Source organism: Petromyzon marinus, chromosome 6, assembly GCF_048934315.1.
Source record: "Petromyzon marinus isolate PM22_M1 ecotype Great Lakes invasive population chromosome 6, UKy_Petmar_22M1.pri1.0, whole genome shotgun sequence".
Classification (NCBI taxonomy): Eukaryota; Metazoa; Chordata; class Hyperoartia; order Petromyzontiformes; family Petromyzontidae; genus Petromyzon; species Petromyzon marinus.
In genome coordinates this window covers 14,846,196-14,871,055 of record NC_133672.1, presented here as the reverse complement: position 1 = coordinate 14,871,055, position 24,860 = coordinate 14,846,196, and the positions used below count along the sequence as shown (strand labels likewise).

Here is a 24,860-nt window from a genome sequence, read left to right as displayed (position 1 = left end):
GTAAAACCATCATCGATTCTCAGCTCAACCAAAAGAGCACAGACACGCAGGTCAATAACACAGTGTTTTGTGTGTGTGTTTGTGTTTTTATTAAGTTTTTGAATCGGTGCCTCTTGATGATCCACGGACAAACACTGAATTCCCCGTCTTCGCGCGGAGCACGTGGTGTCACTTGTGCCCCATAAATCAGCTTCGGCACCGGTCGGCCGGTGCCAATTCAGTCGACGCCAGCATTTAAGCGACAAGTCTCGCAGAAACCGACGCAAGCCAATTTGCACGTGGGCCACGGGCGCAGGCCGCCAGGCTTGTCAAGCGTGCGGCAGGTCAGACGCCGGGTCAAAGCAAACGGCAATCCGTGGGTTATCGGAGAGAGAAGAATTTGCCTCCCATCGCTGTCTGGCTTGAACTTGGTGCCACGGGCTCGCCTCCATCGTGGGGACGTGAGAAAGAAGGGGGTGGCGGTTTTAAAGCGTGAACGGGAGCGATCCTGGGAGCGACTCCACCTTGAAGGACCAATTATAAATTAGACTGCACATGTACCATGGGTGAGTTCTTTATATTTTATTTAAGTACAAAAAATAAAGTCTTTGGAGTAACAAATATATACACCGGCTCTTCCTCCACGGACACTGTACAGCTGCCTCGAGTTTACAAGATAAATAAAAAGTCCTGCGAACAGCGTAAATACTGAATGCCTAATCATGCGGGTCGGCGCTATTCCCCCGAAACGACTTTTAAAAATTGCAAATGATAGGAGTGCAAACACGGAAAATATGCGAATGAGGTAATCCCTTTCAAATCGAACTAAAAAAAAACCAAACAGAATATTGCACTTAAAATCAAACACGAACTAACCTATCGGCTGACTGCCAATGAAAATTACGTTTGTACGACCGAACCATAAATAATGTGCAATGCGACATGACGCGCTGCATAAATTAGGCGAATCAAATTGAACGAAACTTTCCTCGCTGCGTCGCTCACTCGGCGGAGCGGACGGCCACACAAAGCAAACCCCCCCCGGCCCCTGCCCCCCCCCCCCCCTCCCCCGCGCGGAACGCTCCGAGCCCGGCGGGACACGCCGTGAGACGCGCCGCGGGCCAAGGTTCCGCACGCGCGGCATCAAACGCGCGCACACACACAGGCAGGCCACGAGCACCGGCACAGCGGGGACCGGGCACGCGGCGCGGTTCGCGTGCCGCCACGGTTAAGCGTGGCGCGTGAGTTGGGCGTTGAGGAATATCCCCCTCACGGGAAGGGCCCCACCACCGCCACGCCATCTGGGTGCCACCACCAGCAGCAGCAGCAACGGCGGCGGCGACAACAGCAGCTTGACGGCGCACGCTACCCTTGGCTACACTGCCTGCTTCTGCTGCTGCTTTCTCTCCCACCATTTACCACCACCATCACCACTATCATCATCATCATCGTCACCATGCGGGAGGAGATGCCTGACCAAGGGAGGGAGGGGCGGGCACCTCATGGATGGAGAGGTTGTGCAGGAACCATGTTGCGTTAGTATAAAAAGGGGGATGCAGGGGTGCAAAAAGGTGGGGTGGGGGGTCGCGGAGTGTGAAGGTTGGAGGAGTGGGGGGAGGGGGGGGTCCCCGCGGTGCGGTGGAGGACACCCCCCGCATCCCTCAAAAAACGACGCATGCTGATGGCCACCCAGCTGGACCGGTCAAAAAAGCACAGCATGGAAGGGCACAACCCTGAGAATGAGGTTACACCTTGACGATGGTGGTGGGGACAAGGTCACCGTGACACGCGGGGGGGGGGGGAGTTGGGGGGGGGGGCGGAGTGGGGGAGGGGGGAGGAGGCACTTGGCTGCCCGCTCCAAGTCAGTGGTAACCCAAAACAAACATATATGTGTGGAATCAACTACCATGCGTGTTTTTATTTACATGCTATTTTATTTCTCTCGTGGAATCAAAGTTGCCCCATCTGTGTCGAATTACCGCCTCGCCGTTGCTGTGGCCACCCGTCGACATCGCCGACCCGAAGTCTCGGTCGGCGATGGGTTTGAAAATTTCCACTTCGCGTCCCCTCTTGTTTTATTTTGTTTTTGCGTACCGCTCGTTTTTGTCCAAAAAAAGAAAAAATCTCGCGCAAATCGAGCCTTGGGTGAAAGGGGGTGAGCAATTTGCGGTCGAGCGGGGGGGGGGTGGGGGGCGGAGAGGAGTTGGGGGGGGGGGGTGGTGGTGGCGCGGCAGGCGGCGCGAGACGATGGACCGACGGAGCAACTTTTCGCTGTGGGATGTTGAAGGTGCTCAGTTAGGACCCGAGTGGATGGACCGTGAGGCTTGCGACAGGCAGAGATAAAAATGAGACAGGAGACACAGAGTGATGCGATGGACAAAAGCACATATTTATAAATGATAATGAGTATAATAGAAATATCCTCTACAGCATTCAACTCCAACAGTTTCACACACACAAAAAAACACTAGCATGGTACAAACTCCTCAATCACTGTCCGGACTTGATTAAGAGTGGTTAAATAATTTAAAGGCTAAATGAGAAACGTCGCCTCACAGATGTCAGGAGTTACATGAAAAATGGTATCAACAAATCGTTTGCCACAATTTGTTTCAAAGAAATGGAGACTAGGACAACCTGACCACGTGGGAGCTTCATTTGTTTCTAACTATGAAGAATGTAAACTCATCTTCCTGTTTTGAAGGAGGGGGGGGGCAGGGAGGAGAGGTGTGGGGAGGGGGGCACGGAAAGGCAAGGGGCAATGACAGGGTGGCGAGGAGGGGGGGGGGTCATTTCAGCTGTGGAATGAGAAATTCAAGTAAAGTTCTTTTTTAGTTTTATACAACTCTGCATTTCAGTAACGTTGCTTTGTAAGTAGTATAATGATGAAGTAATAGAGCATGGAGAGAAAGTGCACGTCGTACAGACCCAGTTAAATATTATTTCACATACTCCACTTAAAAGTTACAAACAATACTTTTTTTTCTCAGAAATACTTCTAAGCAGGCGAACATGCACACACCGCCGATGGTAAAATTCCGCACATTAAATGCGTTTGGCAAAGCTGCGTCGAGCACCGCTGGCTAACGGCACTCCCTGCAAACGAGCTCGGTTAAGCGTGGTCTGGGAAAATGTCACGGCAGATAAATTGTATTTTTTTTAGATTAATACGCTAACTACGGCGATGCTGGGCTTAACGGGAACATAGAGCTTAAGCCGACGACACAACAAGATCCTGGAAAAAGTCACAGCGTTAAGACAAATCGTGAGAGCAATTAAAAGAGGGCCCCGCTGAGCGATCGACTGCACGCGGCCCATGAGTGAATATGCAACTATGGGTCGCCTCAGAACGTTTTTCTTGCTCCATGTTTTACGCTCGCCGCTATCCCTTTCGGCAGACCGCTTCTGCTGCCACGTGGGAAACTACACTGCGCTGCACACGTTACGTAATGAAAGCATCAACACTGCTACTACGCCCGTTGAGACGAACGGGCGATGGAGCCCTGGGCGAGGAGGCTGCGCTGTTCCTGCCCACCCCCCCCCCCCCCACCGCCGCAGAGTGAAGTGGAACGACACGCAAAGCAGGCAAGCCATCGCGCGGCTTCACAGGTGCCGGGCGAACGTTCGCTCGGAACGTTGCAACCTCGGCAGCGCGAGCCAAGGCCAGCCCCCTGCGGGGCTCGGCGCTCGGGCGGGATGTGAGAAACGATTAATTAAACGACGGCGCTAATGCCAACGACGTGGACATTTCCGAGAGACCCATAGTTACATATTAACACTGGGGGGAGCGGCGGGGGGGGGGGGGGCGCACCGAAGGGAGGGGACCTTCGGATCGTCGCGGCGACCGGACGAATTCGGTGGCGGGCGACGTTCGCATGGCACGCGGCACGCGGCCCTTGCTCGTGGGTATGGGGCACGGGAATTTTGCTCGAGAGCGCGGCTCGGAGGGACTGCTGGCCCGCTGCTCTGCGAGTGAGAGTATTTCTCTCCGTTTAAAAGCAGTTTGGCAACTCACATATGCTCGCTGTATGTCACATATAGTGCACCTATGGCGTACATTAAAAACCCCTCACATTTGCATTCCATGTCCATGCAATTACACAAATTCCACTTTTTTGTTTTAAACACCAATCGCACATATTAGCATAATACGGATTCCGCATACCAAAAATCTATCCTACAATTCAAACGGGTTGTTGTTGAACAGCTATGAAAACTAGTTTACTGTACATCAAAATACTGTCTCTAGATATATTTTCAGTACAGTTGGCACTTGCACACGTTTTAAACACGGCTACAGGGTCAAGTGTGACGGGGGGAACCGGCAGGACTCCACAGCGCAAAAAGAATCGACGTGACGTTGAAAACCTGGCCACAACAACAACAACAAAAAGAATACCCAGCACAAATCCAAATAAACATCTGTTTTTTTTTTAAACCACGTACATTCAAAACAAAGACGAACGGCAAAAAAACTAACATCCGAGTGAAAACAAAACGACATCACCTGTCTATCTACAACGCATTTGGTCATTCTAAAAATATGCCTAAAACGTTTGTAAATTGTAATCGTTATTACTATACATATATATTTTGTTTTCTGTAATTACTATGTAAGTCGCATGCATACGTTGTCCAATGCAGCTGCACTTGAAACCGACATGGAGTAAACATCCATAGTCTTGGCAAACCGCTGAGTAATTATTGCCACCCTCCTCTTGCTGTATTCTCGCTGTTTAATCGGCCGCGATGATCGGGAAACGGAAAGATGCGCGTGGAGTTTGTTTTTCTTTCTTTCCAGCAGCATTAACACCTGGGCCCCACGCTTGCCCTCCCTCGCACGCCTCACTTAAAGCTGATAAGACTTGTCAAGAGCGCTTGTAGCCACTTAAAACTGTATACGCACACACACACACATACGTATATAAACAATAACATCGAGCTCAACAAAAACACACACACAAAGGGCATATATTAAAATACGCAGCTTATTAATAAGGGTGCCTTCATTTTTCTACATACAATAGTCAGTGACGAAAATTAAATTAGTTGTCGGTGTCGCACGTTCAACGGAGGAGGAGGAGGAGGAGGAGGCTCTGCCTGCCTGCGGTGGCCCACCGGCCTCGCCCCTGACGGCACTTCCTAAAAGACTCCAAAACTGGGTTCGAGTAGTCGCGCGCCTGGGGTGATGTATCCCGCTACGCTCGGCGCTCGAGCATAAAATTGCATTTAGCGATCGGTGCTCAAGTGGCCGATTCCTGGACATCAGGTTCCAAACGGTTTTTTTGTTTGTTTGCGAACAGGAACAGGTCGAGCTGTTCGATGTGCCACCGAGGAATCCAATTCGTCGTGTGCTTTGCCCTCCGTTCTCCTCACGAAAAGCGTCGACACGCAATGTACGATTGCGCAACCGCCGTAGTTGTTTTGTGCGACGGACGGGAACGCCGCCACGGCCATTGCCCTGCATCGGACTGCATTGTGCTAAACATTTTTTGTTGTTGTTCAGAATAGGTTGCAGCGCACACCAGGCACCGGTTAGGTACCATTTTAGAAAATAAACACGTGACATCTTGAGTTTGGCAGGCAGGAGTGGGATAACAGGGGGGGGATGCACGGGGGGGGAGAGAGGGGGCGATGGGTGTTGTTTGAGACATGGGGTTGGATGCGTGGGGGGGGTGTGGGAGAAAGATGGGACGGCCAAAGCCGGAGCGCGACGCTACCCGACCTTCTGCGGGTTGGTGGCGCGCAGGCCCTGCTCGTAGACGATGCGCTGCGTGATGAGGTACTGTGCGGCCTGCGTCGAGGCCGGGGGCCCCGTTATCGTCACCTTGCGGTTGCGCGTCCCCGGCACGAACTCGCCCTTCTTGGAGATCTGGATGCGGGCGCCCGTCATCTCCTGGTACTCCACCAGCGTCTTTCCCCCCTTGCCGAGGATGGCGCCCACCAGGTTCTCGGGCACCGCGATCTCCAGCGCGTCCTTGCCACCGTCGTGTTTTTCCCCGCCGAGCAGAGCGCCGGCCATGAGCGGCGTGGCCGCCGAGCCCATGTACCCGCCGTTGGCGGCAATGCCCGCCGCTCCCAGGCCGCCCAGCGAGAACGCGCCGGGGGCCCCGCCGGCCGCGGCCGCCGCGGCGCACGCGGCCGCGGCCGCGGCGGCGCCCCCGGAGCCGGGCACGCCGCCCGCCTCGTTGGCGTAGCTCGCGAGGATGTTCGCCGCCGCCATCGCCGACGGGCTGGAGCCGAACATGGGCGTCGGCGCGGCCGGCGCCAGGCCCAGCGCCAGCCCGGGCCCCGGCAGGCTGTAGCCGTAGCCCGCCAGGGTGCTGAGCGCCGACGAGATGGCCACCAGGTCGGTTCCGCCGAAGCCCGACAGCACGGTCGGGAAGGCGGCCACGTTGGCAAGGCCGGCGTGGCCCAGTAGCCCCGCGGTGGGCAGCACGTCCCCTGGGGAGATGCCCGGCGCGGGGCTGGCGTATGGGGAGCCGGTGGGGTTGGCGTTGGCCACGGGCCCCGTGATGCCGGCATAGCTGATGTTGAGGCAGCTGCCGCTCTGCGGGTCCTCCTGGATCTTCTGGACGATGAGCTGCACGGCGTGGCGCGACTGCTCGGGCTCGCCGCTCACCGTCACCACGCGCTCCTGCAAGCTGCCGCCCTCCGGCTTCTGCGAGAGCTGCACCCAGGCGCCTGACTGCTCCATCATGGACTTGACGGTAGCGCCACCCTTGCCGATGATCAGCCCGGCGGTGGTGTTCGGCACGATGATTTTCGCCTGCAAAACAATTGCGCACAAATGCAAAGGCCGGTGAGAGAAGGGTTACCGTCGCCCACAGCGATCAAATCTCCTCCGAACGATTTTTTTTGCCAGAGTGGAATTATCCTGTGACAGGTGTCATCATAAAAGGCATTGTTCCAGCCCACAATTCATCTGCGACTCCACCCGTCTTTAAATCTGCCGCGTAACAAACACGAGGCTCTGACCGCCCACTCTCACCCATTCCGCTCAAACCCGCACCCCCCACCACTGCCTCACCCCCCCAGTTCACTCAAAACAAAGGCATTCCATCTCTCAATGGATGTTGGGGCTGCTTTGTCTGCTGTTCCCTCAGCGGGCTCAGTTCATCCAAAAGAAATCAGCATCGAGTTACGGCGGCGACATTATAATCTTCTCACACGCATATAAAAAAAGTACAGGACCATACGGAGCCCCGTGAACGCCTTCGGGCCGACGCGCCGGATTTTTTTACATTGCGTCAGAAGTCTCCGGCAGCCATGACCATCCCGCTGACACCTCTGACCCCCTGTGCCGGTCTTTCGCGAGGGGGGTGGGGGGGCGGTGGTCGGCAGTTCGCGCGCTGCAGCTCGTCAAAAAAAATCCCGCGCGGCCCTTCGCCGAAAACGTGGGGGCAGCACCGGCCATCGGCATTAGCAGCGGCGTTGGAGTCTCCAACAGAGGCTTTTAGAAACAGGATGTACGGCGCATTGTGCCGCACTTCAATCAACGGTCGAGCGTTCATGGCCTGCACCGGAATGAACCGCTGTATAAAATGGGTCCTTTCGAAGCTTCTTTAGAAGAAAACAAGCAATTTTACTCTCTGCATTACTTTAGACTTAAGAAGCCAGGGCAGTCTTGTTGTAAACATTGTAGAACTCGTGCGTGTGTCTGCGTGTGTCCACATTATATCCGTAGGCCTCGGCAAGGTAAGTTACCCTTTTTACCAGGTAAAAGGGTAAAGGTGTCAACCATGCCAAGGGGTAAGGTAAAGGGTAGTAGGGTAAAGGTAGCGCGGAAGAATTACCCAGTAGGGTAAAGGTAGCGCAAAGTATTACCCGGTAAATACGGTGCCTTGTTTACCGCTCGATAATAGCTCCGTGGCGCAGTCCGTAGCCTCCATTTTAAATTGGGATCATTGATGTCGGACCAGATAGAGACGGACCACGTTCTTGAGTTAGAGGATGAGGTCGAGGATGCCAGCAATGGCTTTTCCAGGGTCGCTGCGAACAGCAATCGAAAGAGGCAGTGGCATGCGTTCCCGTGGGAGCACACGCTACGATTGGGTGGAGGGTGATCTCCGTGTGCAGCAAGGAAAGCGGCAGTGCGTGCACTGCCGCAAGTGGTTTTACTCCCACACGAATATGTCGGGGTGGAAAGCCCCACCTCAAGAAGCACAACGTGCTCGCCCCAGGCAGCGAGGTCGGGACGTCGGCGTCGGCGAGCCGCCTAATGCGGCAAACGCTGAGCCGGCTAGCAATCCTGGATCACCTCCTGGTAAAGTTTGAGAACGCAATGGTTGATTTTGTTATCCAAGGTGTAATTTCTTTGCGAGCCGCCAGCAGCGACAAGTTCAAGACCTTGGTCCACACATTGATGCAGGGATACGAGGGCCCATCGACCCGCACCATCATTCGCAGTATTGTTGAGTCTCACGCCATCATGCCGCCCACAGCCGGGTGTTCGTCTCCAACCTGGACGTCACCATCTCGCTCACCATCGACGAGTGGTCATGGTGCACTGGATCGACACCAAATCTGGTGCGTCGAAATCCATGCTGCTGACGATCCTCGATGTGCAGTCCGGAAGGGGTGTCGGCAAGCGCAATGGCACCGCTCTGTCTGAGCACCTCCAAAGCCTTGGGCGCAATGTTTCGACCAAGCCGCTCGCTGTGACCAGCGACAATAGCTCCGATGCGACCAGTGCTGTCAAGACGTTGTTCGCCCTGGTCAACGCGGACGTCAGATATGAGCAGTTGCGGGCTTGCCACCATACTCGCTGCGCGGATCATTCGGTCCAGATCGGCGCTCGTCAATATCAGGCGCGGCAAGGTCGTCCGGCGGTCGCACCGCCGCGAGGCCGAGATCGCCAAGCTCGCCAGCAAGGAGCCGACGCACCAGGACACGTCGACCAGGTGGAATTCGACATTTGACGTGGGCCACGGCGCCATCAAGAAGCGTGTCCCATTGGAAATTACCATGGCGTGCTTCCAGGATGTGATCGGTGTCAGTGCTTTCTCTGAAATGCAGTGGGCAAACATCGTGACAGCATTCCTGCGAATGCCGCGCCAGGTCATGACCTCGTTGTCGGCGGACCGCAAGTCGACATTGGATCTCGTGCCGGTGACGATGGAGCTCCTGATCCGTGATTGCGATCGCGGTGAAGTCGCTCTTAGAGCGATCAATGAGTCCTTGACAGCGACGGGGATGAAGGCCGGGCTGGTGCGGTACCGCGACTTCCTGTTTCAGGAACCCGCCATTGTGGCGTCCTACTTGAATCCACAGCTGCCGACTACGACAGACCAAGATGAGCTGGCGACACTGAAGGCCACGGTCCGCTCCGTCCTGCAGCATCGCTACCCGGACGTGCTCGCGATCCCGCCGACAGCAGTCGCTGCCCACATAGAGGAGGGGTCGCTATTCAGCGCCCTGTACAGCAACGTCGGCAGCTCCGTCGACGACGGCGATGAAGTCGATAGTTTTCTGAGCATGGGCGTCACGACCGCCAGCGCCTTCATTGACGTAATGCGGTGGTGGTCTCCCCGCAAAGAGCTGCTCCCCGCCCACTACAAGATGGCCTGCGACTACTTGGGAGCGCCGGCGACGTCAACTCCCTGCGAAGGTGCGAATAGCGGAGCCGGGCGGGAGTTCACGTGCGCTCGCCAGACGCTGTCGTCGACGCTCTTCATCTAGTCCGTGTGCTTGCGCTCGTGGATCGCGGCCGGCTGCCTGAAGGTCCCGTCTAACCGGGCCGGAGCGGCGCAGGATCTCATTGCCCATCGTTTGTCCGAGGACAACAGCAATGACAAACTTGATCAGGTTGTTGATGACTGGGACGAGGAGGTTATGGAGGACGGTGTCGTCGACAGCCTCAACTTCCTATTCGAGAGTATTCTATACGAATAAAGCGCTCTACCTCGCATTGACCTGTTATAAACCTTTTTCATGTGTAGTACCCCAGTAAATATCCTGTAATCGGGTAATTTGTATGGGGTAAGGGTAAAAGGTAGGGTAAAGGTAGGCTCGTTGTCTTTACCTTTTACCTTTCCTTGCCATGGACTACTCATCCAGCCTACAGACTGAACGCCATTCGCTCATCCGCCGTCATGCATCACACTTCCCAAAACGCAATAAGCCCAGAGTATTTGCAATAAACACAATACAGTGCTTTGTTTTGGCGTTGACGTGATTGGAAGTGCTGTGTCTGCACCGCAGACCATTACGGAGCCGCTAGCAAAAACACGGGCCACACAAGGCACTTAACGCTGCCCTTCCCTGGGCAGTGGGACACGTCCCACCCGCACGCCCACACGCCCGCACTGAGCGCAGTCACTTCAGGTAGGTATACGAGCCACTTGGGCTTGAGCAGCTGCGTGTGTGTGCGTGGATTGTGACCGTGGAAGAGCAGCAAGCCGACCGAGCACGGCACGGACACACGTTTACAAAACGTCCACGGCTATTAACTACCTTCGCAGTAATGCCCTTGACCCTCTCTCCTGTGGTCACCAGCCACAAACATCAAATAAATAAACAGAAATATTTAGAGATGTATTCAGAAGAGCAATACAGGAGAGGTACGAGTTGGGGCATATACAGAGCATATATGAAAGATTGGTATGAGATGCAACGGATAGTGATTTTTAATAGATATGATGCGTCTCATGACTCTGGAGTGACTTCCCTTGGGATGCTTGGCCAATTCTCTCAATGAGAGTTTGGCTAATTGGAGGAAACTGGAGAACTTGGAGGAAACCCATGCTTACAATGGTGCAAAACTCAAATATCTACACAGATGGAGTTAAGAATCCATTCTTGTCCTGCCATCTCTCTCGACCACCCCTTATCCTCGTGTCTACAACGGCTGGCAAGGCCTGGTGGTGACTCATATAAGCACGAGCCAGGCTCAAAATCCTACTTAACTTGGCTGTTTTGGGCGATTCGGTCACAGGATCAATTATAAACTCGGGAAGTACCCACACGCATACCTGCTGGAACCACATTAACCTGCTCGTGAAACTCTACGCGACCACGCAACGACCCACGAGACCGGAACATTTTGGGTTCCACTTCATTTCTTGGCAGCGCCGACGTTGAAGTCGTACGGCGATGTCATTTATTTATTTATCGAGTCAAGTGCAGCCGCTCGTAAGCACGGCACTTACGCCGACGACGCAACTTAATAAACCCGGGAAGAAGAAGAAGCCTCGGCCCGCAAATTGAAGAACGCGCTGCCCTGTCGACGCCGTCGTCCGTTCTCCCAATTCCTCTGTCCTCCGCCTCTTCTCTCATCCTCTTTGTATCTCGCTCCACCACGTCCTCCAATCTTGCCCTCAATCTCCCTCGACGCCTTCTGCTCTGCAGCCGGTGGCATCTCCATAGCCCTTCTCATCCAGAGGCCTGCATGCGATTCCGTGGAGTTCTATGTGAGTGGATTGGTCTCTATGTGACTCGATGAGTCACTATGTGAGTTATCGGTGTCTGTATGAGTCTACAGTTCGCTGTGTGAGTCTGGATCTCTGTATGAGTCTATAGTTCTTTTTAGCAGTATGTGGGTCTCTATGCGAGCCAATCGGTCTCTGTGCGAGTCTATGAGTGTCTGCTCGAGTCTATGGGTCTCTAATCTCCATAGCCCGTCTAATTACATCTTCTTTCCCTCTTCTCAACACATGCCCAAACCATCTAAGCCTCGCCTCCATTACCACACAGAAAAGATCTGTAATGCCCGTTTACGCTCTAACTTCTTCACGCCTCTGTGACCCTATAAACCACACACACTAAGTTTCCAAATTAAGCGAATTATACTGTGGGGAAATGAAGCTAGTGGGTATCAATTAAGGCCGGCGCAGCACGTTGGGTGGTCAATCGTTTAACTTCACGAGCGCCCGGCCACCTTTGTCTCCCTATTGTTGGAGTTAATACATCACACCGGGGGGCTCATTCATGACTGAGCTCATCCAAGGGGAATGCAAGCCAGGTTGAGACATCAATTCTCATTGCTGCTGCTGTACCATACAGAAGCAAAAGACAAACATCCCCGTGTAAGGACTGTTAGCGAACACCTATGAGGGCTGGCACGGCAAACAAGGTGCTGGGTGGCTAACGCCACGCCCAGCCACCTTTGTCTCCCCACTTGCTGATGTTGTTTTCACACTGCCCCAGGCCCAGCACCGGTTCACATATACGCCACTGTTATTGATCGCAAGCAAACATCGAATTCGGGTCGCCGCGTCCACAGCGCAGTGCGCTAACCACTACACAACCGCTCCCCCCACATAACCACCATAAAACACACACACCCACACACACAATCGGTCATAGGGCACATAGCATGCATACGGGGCCCGTCACTCGCCACTAATGCTCGAGATGTCACTGGTGTCACCTGCGCCAAGCTTGAGGCAGACGCGTATATGCAGCACACGCTCTGCACATGCTCACGTTGCTATACAGCACAGCATGTACACACACGCTCTGATTGACACATATACACAGAGCGCGCATATGCGTGCGTACACATACGGCCCTTTTAGTAAATTCCACCAGTGGATGAGGGCCTCCCCACGCTCTGAAGGCTCTAGTCCAGTGGTTCTTCCTGACCTGAGCAGATGTTTTTTATAAGGTAAATCATCGAAACATAAATTAAGCACGGGCACGTGAGTACAACGATTTTGTTTAATCAAACCCTCAATGTATTTATTAACATACATGTTTGTTACGTTTGGGAACCAAAGGGATGTAAGGCTGCAGTAAAGCTTAAGAACCACTGCTCTAGCCAAATAAATGCTTTATTTCACTACGCTAGTGAGCTGTATTTGACCATACTTCACTACGCTGGTTAGTGTGGGTTGGTGAAGGCGGGAAGGGGGGGGCTAATGTATCTGGGAGCGTAGAAGATCAGTGGCGACGCTAGACTTTGCCGCACAACCCTCAGCCGATGATCAAGTAAGCAGAGCACTATCCAGGCTGAGCACCACTTAATGTCCGAGATAGGATGGGATTGAGCGCATTCTAGGTGATTTGGTAAATGTGTAGGTACGACGGGCAATACACACACACCGCAGACACGTGCACGTGCGTGTGCGCGGTGCGGTGGTGTAGCGGTTAGCGCGCTGCACTACGAAGCTGGCGACCTGGGTTCAATTCGTGCTCACGGCCACCACCAGTGACGATTGTTTCAACCGGTCCTGGGCCTCCCCCTAGGTCGACTCAGCCTCAAATGAGTACCTGGTGCGATGTGTAAACATCGCCACTAGGGAGACAAAGACGGCCGGGCGTGTTGCTGGCCACCCACCCCCTCGTGTACCGTTCCGGCCTTCATAGATGCTGCTCGCTAACAGCACTTGCCCCTACAGTCTGTTAAGGCTATACAGGGGATCTTTGTCTTTGTGTATGGATTACACACTCATGTGTAGATGCTGTGTGTGCATCCTATGGAGAAGGTGACACAAATCATCGAGAAGGGCATGTAGGCAGCGCCGGCGCTGAGTAACATCCTCCACGATGTAGGGTGTCCAGTCGGACCACTGCGTTTGTTTTTACTCTGCTTAAGGACGAAAGTAAAACAAACAGAAACTAGCCGGTGGCGTACACATCACATCCGCCGCGGCTTTGACGGGCATTTATTTGACAGACGTGGCACCGAGGCCCCCCGAGGACGGCGTCGCACGCCAGCAAGCACGGCACCATTGGCGGGGCCGACAGCAAAGCCTCCCGCACTCCGGATACGGCGAGCTCGCCAATATTGGTGAATGGGGTAAAAAAAAATTAATCCGCAAAAAAAACACGAGAATCCAAAAGACGCACATTCCATCCGGGTGGCGGAGGTCTTGCCGGTAACCCAACAGGCTCTGTGAGCAGCAACCAATGGTCCCAGAGCAGTCTCCATCAGCTCCCCCCCCTGCCCCCCCCCCCAATATGATGTGCCAGACACGTTGATTTACAAAAGCCCTCTCAACAGGCCAGCTTGGGAGGATCATCAAATTTCTTCATAGTTTAAACGGTTATTGGCTTTACCGTGGAGCACGTTGGGAGCACGCTGGCAAGAGCCACAACAACAAAAATGGCAAAAAAAACAGAGCGGCTATAAATGCAGCGAGCTTGTGAGATTATTGTTTTGTCATCACGTAGAGGCGGCCAGGGCTCATGGAACAGAGGCAAGGCCGCGCTGTACAGAACAGCAGTTGAGGTCGCCACCCATCCCGGCTTTCCCATGAAATCCTCTCTTTTTAAGGTAGCTCTACCGAAATGTCTGCAAGTCTTTCCAGGACAACACACACAAGTCCTGGCTTTTGTCAAGTTTTGCGACAATCCGCCACTCGGGACAATTCCTCTGTAGCCCTCCCCTTTTTTGCTATTACGAAATATGATTCGTCCTATCACTTCCCGTTTTTGTTTTGTACCCCAGGAGGTGGCAACCCGTCACTGGAGCGCTGCTTTCTGCATCGCTGTCTAGAGTTGGCTACGTTAACTCACAGCCCTCTTCCCCCGTGGAGCGCGGCCATCCTGGGGAAACGGTGGACTCCAAAATCTCATAAAACACGGGGTACCACAGAGACCTCACTGCGTGTATACACAGAGCAGAGTACCAGAGACCTCACTGCGTGCATACACAGAGCAGAGTACCAGAGACCTCACTGCGTGTATACACAGAGCACAGTACCAGAGACCTCACTGCGTGTATACACAGAGCACAGTACCAGAGACCTCACTGCGTGTATACACAGAGCACAGTACCAGAGACCTCACTGCGTGTATACACAGAGCACAGTACCAGAGACCTCACTGCGTGTATACACAGAGCAGAGTACCAGAGACCTCACTGCGTGTATACACAGAGCAGAGTACCAGAGACCTCACTGCGTGTATACACAGAGCAGAGTACCAGAGACCTCACTGCGTGTATACACAGAGCAGAGTACCAGAGACCTCACTGCGTGTATACACAGAGCAGAGTACCAGAGACCTCACTGCGTGTATACACAGAGCAGAGTACCAGAGACCTCACTGCGTGTATACACAGAGCAGAGTACCAGAGACCTCACTGCGTGTATACACAGAGCAGAAGCCCAGTTAAAGCATACGTGGATAACAGCAAATCTCCCATCAGCTCATAATGTAGAAAGGACCCCCTGATAATTATCCATGTTGCGTGATTCGTGGGGAGCCAGGTAGGGGACAAGGTGGTTTTGATTAGCGTCAGCGAAGCCTTCCCGTCATGGAGCCCCACCTCACAGTTGCTCGTTCCACAGTGGAACAGCAACACATTTAGCATGAAACATGCAATACACCAAAGATAGGCAAATGGTCAAAAGTCTCGGAGGCAGAATCGCCGTTTGTCTTTTTCACATTTTTCACTGGGCAATGTTGTTGTTGCTGTTGCCGTATTTGCTTTTGTGGTATTCAACGCTGCCAAACGCCCCGAGGCCAACGGCGAATGTCAGGATCAGCGTCGACCACGGCGCCATCACTCCCTTCATCGCTCGGGGGCCCTGCACGGCATTATGCCGCCTACGCGTCAATACCTTTCGATAAAATAAAAAACTCGCGCACTAATGTCCACTCCTCATGCGCCGCCACCAGCAGCACAGACAGACAAACTCAAAACCGTGAGCCACCGTCTCTCCCACACTTTCTGGCCAATCAGTTGATGCCATTAAATTATTTTGCCTTAGCAGATTTCTCAGGGTGGGAAAGGTAATGTTTGTGTCTCGCCTTGGCCTCTGGGCCCCTGGGCTCGGACTCAAGAGCCTAAAGATTGCTGGCTCCGTAGCCTCGCGTGCCTCAATAAACGCTCCCACATCCCACCACCGAGATTAATTTTTCAAAAGCTCGCAAATAAATGCATTAATAATGCAGAGTGGCCAGAGCTGGACACAGGTTTAAACATATATAGGTCATATTGTCGTGACATTTGTATGATTAAAAAAAGTAATTAGCAGAGGATCGGAAAGGGCCTTAAACCCAGTGGATTGATCATAGGTGGTGATGATGATGATGACGACGATTCACCAATTGCGAATTTGGACAAATTTCACCATTTTCCTGCAGGATCTCAGCCTTCGCCTCAACGCGGCGGTGACATATGCCGAGACGCCATTTTATTTTTTATGAAGGAACAATAATAATTGTTGGAAATTTTGAAGAAAAAAAATCAACAATGAGCATATTACGCACACAAGGAACCCCCCCCCCCCCCCCCACAATTATGAACGTTTGCTCGTTAGCGTGAGCGCTGTGCTGAGAACCGTAATCACGCATTTAATTTCACGAGTGACATCATCATCACCCTCGGCAGTCCCAGAAACAAATCTCAGGTCTGGGCCTTGACACGCAGCCTGCAGCGTTTAATTACATTCCTCATTCACCTCTGCAGCCTCCGCGGCGCGCGGCGCTAACAGCCGCGGGGAAATGAAAGCGCGAGTTGGGTCCGACGCCATTCCGCCCGTCGCAGGAAAAGATGACGGTGGGCATTACGGCAGGTGTGACGTTGATTAAAGGTTACGTTTACTAAAGAAATACCAGATGCCGGGCGACTGTTTACTCCCGTGCATATTCCGAGTGCGCTCGCGTAGCCACAGCGTGCCATATTACGCCGAGGGTACCCACCGTAAATCATCGGCGGGCGTTAAAACTCCAAACCGATTTAATCATTTAAATGTACTGTCAGTTTCTCCTTGAAGGTTCTTGGCCATAGATCACGAAGCAAACCGCGGCTGCGCGCGCACGAACACGCCGCTCAGAATTCTGATGAACCTGCGACATGCATTAAGATTCCAGGCACATGCTCACTAACACACAAAAAAATCGCATAGCCTACGACCGACGCAGGATCGGCTGGAAGCAAAGAGCGGAGTGGAGCGAGCGGAGCTGGGTGTGCGACGAGCGCCTCATCTCCATATGGGCTCTCACCGTGCCGCAGAAAAAGGCAAAACGTGTAGAACAAAGGGCGATAATTAACCTTGGAATTTACCGCCTTTCGAAGATGCACGTCCGTAAATTGATTTGCTTTTTGAGAAATGTCGTCGTGGCTGTTTATTTATTCTCACCATGCTTGTTTATCAAACAAACAAAAAACCCACGGAGCGCTGCGTTCACAGCCCACGTCAAATTCCCCCCAAACAAAGGGCGGTGTGCGCGTGTGGCCGTTCGCGGCGAAGAACTGCCGGCTTCAATTAAAAGGAGGCCTCGTTCAAATGTGCCCAAGATGAAAAGTTGAACCCCCCATAACAAACGTGCTCCCAACAAAGCTGCCAGGGAGGAGACTAAAGCGTGCCCGCGCTTTCGCTGAAACTTCTTTGTTCAGTGCGAGCGAGCGGTGGGCGTGAATTCAAAGATAATGAGTGATGCATCGCTGTGGGGAAGGGGCTGGGTGAGAGGCTGGGGTGGGGGGGAGTTTAGGGTGGTGCTAGCTACAGCTGTAGTCACACCATGCCAGGGAGCTCGCTCCGCACGATGATCGCCAGACCAATTGCGAACGGAACAGTCAACACTCTCGGAGGCGGGCATTGCCTGCGGAACGTGGGACGGCGGGGGAGGGCATTGAGAGGCTGCGAGTCAGCGGGAAGCGATTTTAATTAATAGGTGCAACTAAACAGCGGGCAGCTTCTTGGGCAAAGCGTTCGCGTTGTCGAGATGGATCGCCCGTACCGGTTTTCCGAGAGACCACGCAGCATGGAATTCGCGGGCCTAAGCAAAAAAAGGTGTCTGGCATTTGAACCTGCGGTCGGCCACGCCGCAGGAGAGGCTCCTGCCGTCGAGCCGACGAGAGGGCCGCTTTCATTTAACAACACAAAGAGGGGGGTGCGATGTAACGGCAACCCTCCCTTGCAGAGTTTGCGTTTGTACCGCAGAGACGCACGCCTGCAACGATTAGCGACGGAGGCCGCGTACACAAAGTTGGTTGCAAATGACAGGTGCGAGCGTTAGTCTGTCATTTCCCTTTAAAAAGAGCTCGTAACAGGGCATCGAAGTCACCTGTGGAATGGCATTGAACAGAACATTAACCCTTGCCGCAGCCCACATCTGCAAAAGCTGTCTTCCTACTGGATATCCAACATGAACATGCAGAGCATGAAGAATGTCTTACGTCATTATTTTTCTGTAATCAAAAAGAATGTCAGCTTGCCCGAGTGCCCGTCTGAGTCAAAGTCATTCATCCGACTTCATTTTGAACAAGCCCTGCAATAACACCAGTGTGTTTAAAACGCGATCGCTCGCCTGACGCACGCAGCATTAAATCCCATGGCTTGCAGCCTTGGCAGCAAAGCACACGGTCAAACGCACACTCACGCCATGTACCCACGCACATGGGGTACATGGCAAAAGATCCCGTGTAGCCTTAACAGACGTTAGGGGCAAGTGCTGTTAGCGAGCACCTATGAAGGCTGGCATGGCACACGAAGGGGTGGGTGGCCAGCATCATGCCCAGCTGCCTTTGTCTCCCTCGTGCCGAAGTTTACACATCGCATCAGGTACTCATTTGAGGCTGAGTCGACCTCGGGGAGGCCCGGGACCAGTTCAGATAAATCATCACTGGTATTAGCTGTGAGCGGGAATCGAACTTGGGTCGATGGATTTGTAGCACAGTGCTGTAACTGCTAGGCTATCGCCCCCCACACTACACACAAACATACCCAAAGACACACAAATCACACACACTACACACATACACACCACGTACCCACACACACACACGCCACGTACCCACTCACACACACACACACACGCAATAACACACACACCAAGTAACCACACACACGCTACGTGCCCATATGCACACAAACAACATTGCTGCCAGTTCAGTCAACAGGACCACAGTGACCGGACCAATGAGCCGAAGGCGAGACGCACGGTAGAAAAATCACATCACGGCAGCGCGCGGACGACTGGAGTCTCATGACCGTGGACCGCTTGATAGAGGGCGCGGAGAGCGACTGAATCATCGCTAAGGGGACCCGCTCGCGACGATAGCCCGCTGGCCTCCCACCCCACCCGCCACAAACAGCAATTGAACCGCGAGTGAAACAAAATCCCCGGGACCCCCCCCCCTCCCGCCCCCCCTCCCTCCCTCTCCCGAGATCGGCGTGCGGCAAGAGGCACCTGCTTCATGCGGTCGGGGCTCACGGCCGTCTGCGGCTGCAGCAGGGTGACGGGCTCCGGCTTGCTGGCGGCGGCGGGCATCTCGCGGATCTTCTCGGCGATGAAGTTGTGGACGCCGTTGAGCGACTCGGCCGTGCCCTGGATCAGTGCCACCCTCTCCGTCGTGCCTGCGGGGCGAGAGAGGCGGGGAGGTGGGCAATGCCGCGTCACAAATCGGTCACGCGGGGGGGGGGGGGCACACTTTTCCCGACAATAATTTTCGCTGCTCTTGCTCGTCGCCCCACCCCCGGCCTCTACCCACCCCCCCCCCCCCCAAAAAAAAGAGAAACAATTAACAGGAATTCGGCATGTTTATTATTTCTGGAGTGGCCACATCAAACTGGTCCACAACATCCTCAAAGTGGCCAGGTTCACAAAGGGGAAACATCTGCGGTGTGTCGCTATGATGTAAACACTTCCGCCCGAGCCATTTCCTCTTACGAAGGTGACGAGTGAGGAGGGCCTTTGTCGGGGTGGGGCTCACAATCGAGCGAAACGCTCGACCATCGCCGGTTCTAAACTAAACTCTTTTTGTTTTACCAGGTAAGGCCCACTGAGCTGTATTGCTCTTTTTCAGAGGCGACCTGGCCACAAATGATTGCTCAACGAAGTGGCTTGTGGTGAGGAAATTTACAGCAGCCAAATACTCTGAACGAGAGTTGCTTCTGAACGTGGATGGAAAAAAACTGGAGGACCCTGAGAAAAGTCCACCACGCAACCACAAGGAGAGAGAGAGAACATGCAAACTCCAAATATACAGGCGTCACGGTCCAGATCAAACCCACGCCTTCCTGCATACCAGGTGAGGGAGATGACATCTCTCCACCACCGCTGCTGCTCGTTCCCGTTGTGTTGAGTCAACGTGATTGAACGACGTGAGCTAATGGAAGCTTCATCACCTTCCCCCAGTGGATGCTGCTCTAATCCTGGTGGCTGCGTTAACTGTTACCAATCTGCCGGACTTAAGCTATAAATCAGCGCGAGATTAATGACCCATAAGAGGCGTACGCGATGTAAACATTTGCGTTCCCTCTTCGCCTTGCACGGCCCACAAGGCCTAACAGTTCCACTGGGAGCCCTGGGGATTTTACTCCGCCGATGCAACCCCGCTCGCGCGAGCCACACGGCAAGGCACGCTGCCTGCAGGAGAAAGGCACAGCCGACGCTCCACGTACTGAGAGGAAAACACAGGAACGCCGCATAATTGGCTGCAGATGCAATAACACAATGAACAAAATGGCCTGCCCGCAATTAAATTACATAACCAGGAAGAACGATGGGTCTTTAACAAGAGCACGGCAATAGAATAAAGTACAATCCAGCAAACGACTCTTGCAATTGCCGGACTATTAATTGTAACCGCCTGAAATTGCTGCGAAATAAAACAAAAGAGAGAGAGAGAGATGTGACGACAGAGCGGCAGAGCGGGGGCGCTTTTTTCGCGTTCTTGATCCCGTCCACCTAGGGGCTTGCTGCCACCGCCGTCGGCGCGGGGGACGGCGATTGCCGTGACCTTGAGCCGTCGCGCCGGGCCCGCGTTGCCACACCGCTTTCGCAGGCGCTGCCAAGACTGACCATTACACGAGGAGCACACAACCACCGCTGTTGGTGCCGGGGGGGGGGGGTGCAGTCAAGTCTGGGGGCGGCCACTAATTGCACCCTAATTGCCTGTAAATGCCTGAATTTGGCTCAAATTACACAACTCCTCAGGCAGGTCAGCAGGAAGTCCGTGCCGCGCTTGAACGGACGCCCGTGCCATTGTGCGTGCGTGCGTAACCCCACACCCCCCCCCCCCACGCGCACGTGCACGTTCACGCTCCGGGCGTCCATATGCGCGCCGTGAGAGAGTACGCGCGTGAGTGCGCGCGCGTGCGGGAGGGAGCGAGGGAGCAAGCGGGGTTGGGAGAGATGGGGCGGCGGGGGGTGGCGACGGTGGCGCACGCGCTGCATCCATCTGGCTCGTGAGCAGCAGCCCTCGTCCGTGGGACCCGAGAATGGGAAACAAACCTCGACTATAAAGCTCGCGCGGAGCCACAGATGTGACCTCCTTTTCGTGGAGGAACGCTCCAAAATCGCCGAGCACCAAGTCCGAAATGAGTTTTCTCAAGCAAACAAGCTGATATTGTTTTCCCCGTTCTCATTTCAAATCGTCGAATGATTTATGAGCCGACTGGCAACGCAGCAAACACAATTAAGTTCCTGGTCGGAATTTCCCGAGAAAAGGGAAAATGCTCTCAACGCCTCCGCATATCTCAAACAGCCACGTTTACGCGGTTTGAATTATCCTGGAAACGTTTCGCTTCATCTGGAACCGTCTGCCGAGAGCCCTCGGTTTCGTTTCTGCGCGCGCACGGCCGAGGGTCACCGCAGCGCCCGCCGGCGCTGGCGTCTCCCCCGACGACCGTCGCCATTTACCGCCCCAAGGACGCGTAGACCACGGGTGAAATCGATCACACAGCGAGCACTGTACCTCAACCGGCCGAGACGGTAACAACGGAAGCTCGCAGACACAGCGCCTTGAGAAACAACAAGCAATTAGAACGACGAAATCTGGGAAATGCGCTGCGCGACATTTGTTATGTAAACCAAAACCGGCGTCGACAGACGCACGACTCTTTCCCCCTCACTCAACTCTCACTCTTCATCGCAGCAACGAGAAGAAAGGGTCTTAAACAGAGCGGCGACGGCTTCGAATTACGAGCAGAATAGGACCGCTGAGTCCACAAGGCTGTGACCAACGACCCCTCTCTTCTTCCCCGACTGGCGGAATTGCAGAGACCTCACCGGATGGTTTACTGCAGAGCCGTGATTGGCGGCTGCGGAGATGGCGGCGATGCTAACCCCGGACCAAACTCGCCAACGTTGGCATTACAGACCTGCATTGTTATTATAGTTCTCGTTATGTTGATTGCCGATGGAGATGGCTTGATGAGGAGGGTGGGAAAACCCTTTGTGGAGAAAATGTAATTGGGTCAACCTTGGGAGAGAAAAAAATATGCATCGAGCACAGAAAATAATGAAAGTAAAACATATTGTAAACTGCCAGATTAATTTGTTTCAAATGAAAAACATTAACATAAGGTAATAATTACCTTTAAAAAAAGCCGAATATCTTAACTTTTCTTCACGAATACATTTTTCGAAATCCATTTTAATACGCGACGATGGCAGTTCATTTAGAAAGTGATTATATAATAAACTCATTTCCCATCACGATTTTAAATGGCTGAACCCAATTAAACAATTGAGAGTGCGACAAGGGGGTGGGAAACGAGGCTTGGCTGTTTGTGGAAAAATGGAACGTTTGCCAACGAACCCTAAAACGAAATAGAAAACCCAAGGTTCTATTCAGGAAGACGCTGGCTTCGTTAAGCACAAACTTAATGAGCCCCCAATTGGGACGTGAAAAATATATACGAGAGGGATTCAGATAAATGTAAGTTCGCAACGTAAACAAGCACAATATTAATTAACTGTAAGCGGTTAAGTATAGCCGCACGTACCAGCTGGAAGCATCTGCCCAAACACTCAATGCATTCACGGGAATAACCGTGTGGCAACGTTACCATTACGGTGATCAACGACACTAATGGATTTTGAGGGTTTATCTCTTCGTGCCGAAGCAGACTTGCGCCTCACAGTGGCTCCGAAATCAGGCTAACAACCAAACAGGCCCTGCGGAGTGGCTTTTCAAAGGATTAAGAAACACAACGAGAGGGCCCAAGCGATGTCTCACAGAAAGAAACGCGTATGTGTACAGTGAGGGGAAAAAACGTATTTGATCCCCTGCTGATTTTGTACGTTTGGCCACTGACAAAGAAATGATCAGTCTATAATTTTAATGGTAGGTTTATTTGAACAGTGAGAGACAGAATAACAACAAGAAAATCCATAAAAAACGCATGTCAAAAATGTTATAAATTGATTTGCATTTTAATGAGGGAAATAAGTATTTGACCCCCTCTCAATCAGAAAGATTTCTGGCTCCCAGGTGTCTTTTATACAGGTAACGAGCTGAGATTAGGAGCAAACTCTTAAAGGGAGTGCTCCTAATCTCAGATTGTTACCTATATAAAAGACACCTGTCCACAGAAGCAATCAATCAATCAGATTCCAAACTCTCCACCATGGCCCAGACCAAAGAGCTCTCCAAGGATGTCAGGGACAAGATTGTAGACCTACACAAGGCTGGAATGGGCTACAAGACCATTGCCAAGCAGCTTGGCGAGAAGGTGACAACAGTTGGTTCGATTATTCACAAATGTAAGAAACACAAAAGAACTGTCAGTCTCCCTCGGCCTGGAGCTCCATGCAAGATCTCACCTCGTGGAGTTGCAATGATCATGAGAACGGTGAGGAATCAGCCCAGAACTACACGGGAGGATCTTGTCAATGATCTCAATGCAGCTGGGACCATAGTCACCAAGAAAACAACTGGTAATACACTACGCCGTGAAGGACTGAAATCCTACAGCACCCGCAAGGTCCCCCTGCTCAAGAAAGCACATATACATGCCCATTTGAAGTTTGCCAATGAACATCTGAATGATTCAGAGGACAACTGGGTGAAAGTGTTGTGGTCAGATGAGACCAAAATGGAGCTCTTTGGCATCAACTCAACTCGCCGTGTTTGGAGGAGGAGGAATGCTGCCTATGACCCCAAGAACACCATCCCCACCGTCAAACATGGAGGTGGAAACATTATGCTTTTGGGGTGTTTTTCTGCTAAGGTGACAGGACAACTTCACCGCATCAAAGGGACGATGAACGGGGCCATGTACCGTCAAATCTTGGGTGAGAACCTCCTTCCCTCAGCCAGGGCATTGAAAATGGGTCGTGGATGGGTCTTCCAGCATGACAATGACCCAAAACACACGGCCAAGGCAACAAAGGAGTGGCTCAAGAAGAAGCACATTAAGGTCCTGGAGTGGCCTAGCCAGTCTGCAGGTCTTAATCCCATAGAAAATCTGTGTAAGGAGCTGAAGGTTCGAGTTGCCAAACGTCAGCCTCGAAACCTTAATGACTTGGAGAAGATCTGCAAAGAGGAGTGGGACAAAATCCCTCCTGATATGTATGCAAACCTGGTGGCCAACTGCAAGAAACGTGTGACCTCTGTGATTGCCAACAAGGGTTTTGCCACCAAGTACTAAGTCATGTTTTGCAGAGGGGTCAAATACTTATTTCCATCATTAAAATGCAAATCAATTTATAACATTTTTGACATGCGTTTTTCTGGATTTTCTTGTTGTTATTCTGTCTCTCACTGTTCAAATAAACCTACCGTTAAAATTACAGACTGATCATTTCTTTGTCAGTGGGCAAATGTACAAAATCAGCAGGGGATCAAATACTTTTTTCCCCTCACTGTATGTATGTGTACGCGCGAGAGTGTGACGATGGGGAGCAGTGGCGTCGTCGTTGACGCACTGCGCTGTGAAGCCAGCAGACTCCAGTTCCATTCCAGCTCATGACCAACAACAGCGGCGAATATTATTTGAACTGGTCCTGGGCCTCGCCTAGGTCGATTCAGCCTTAAAAAAAGTACCTGATGCTGTGTCTAAACATCAGCACTGGGGAGACGGATGCAACCAGGCATGGTGCTGGCCACACCACCACATCGTGTGTTGTGCCGGGATTTCATTGGGGCAACTCGTTTACAGCACTTGTCCCAATCATCTGCGAAAGGTTATCCAGGGGACCTTCGTCTTTGTGTGTGACAATCAGCCCTGATGCTGAGATGCGGCAAACTTGGGCCA

General features: G+C 52.8%; 1 pseudogene; it reads right to left on the bottom strand.

The window, feature by feature from the left end:
• Positions 1-546: 546 nt before the first annotated feature.
• Positions 547-24,860, bottom strand: part of LOC116939760 (RNA-binding protein Nova-1-like) — a 37,292-nt pseudogene continuing 12,978 nt past the window's right edge.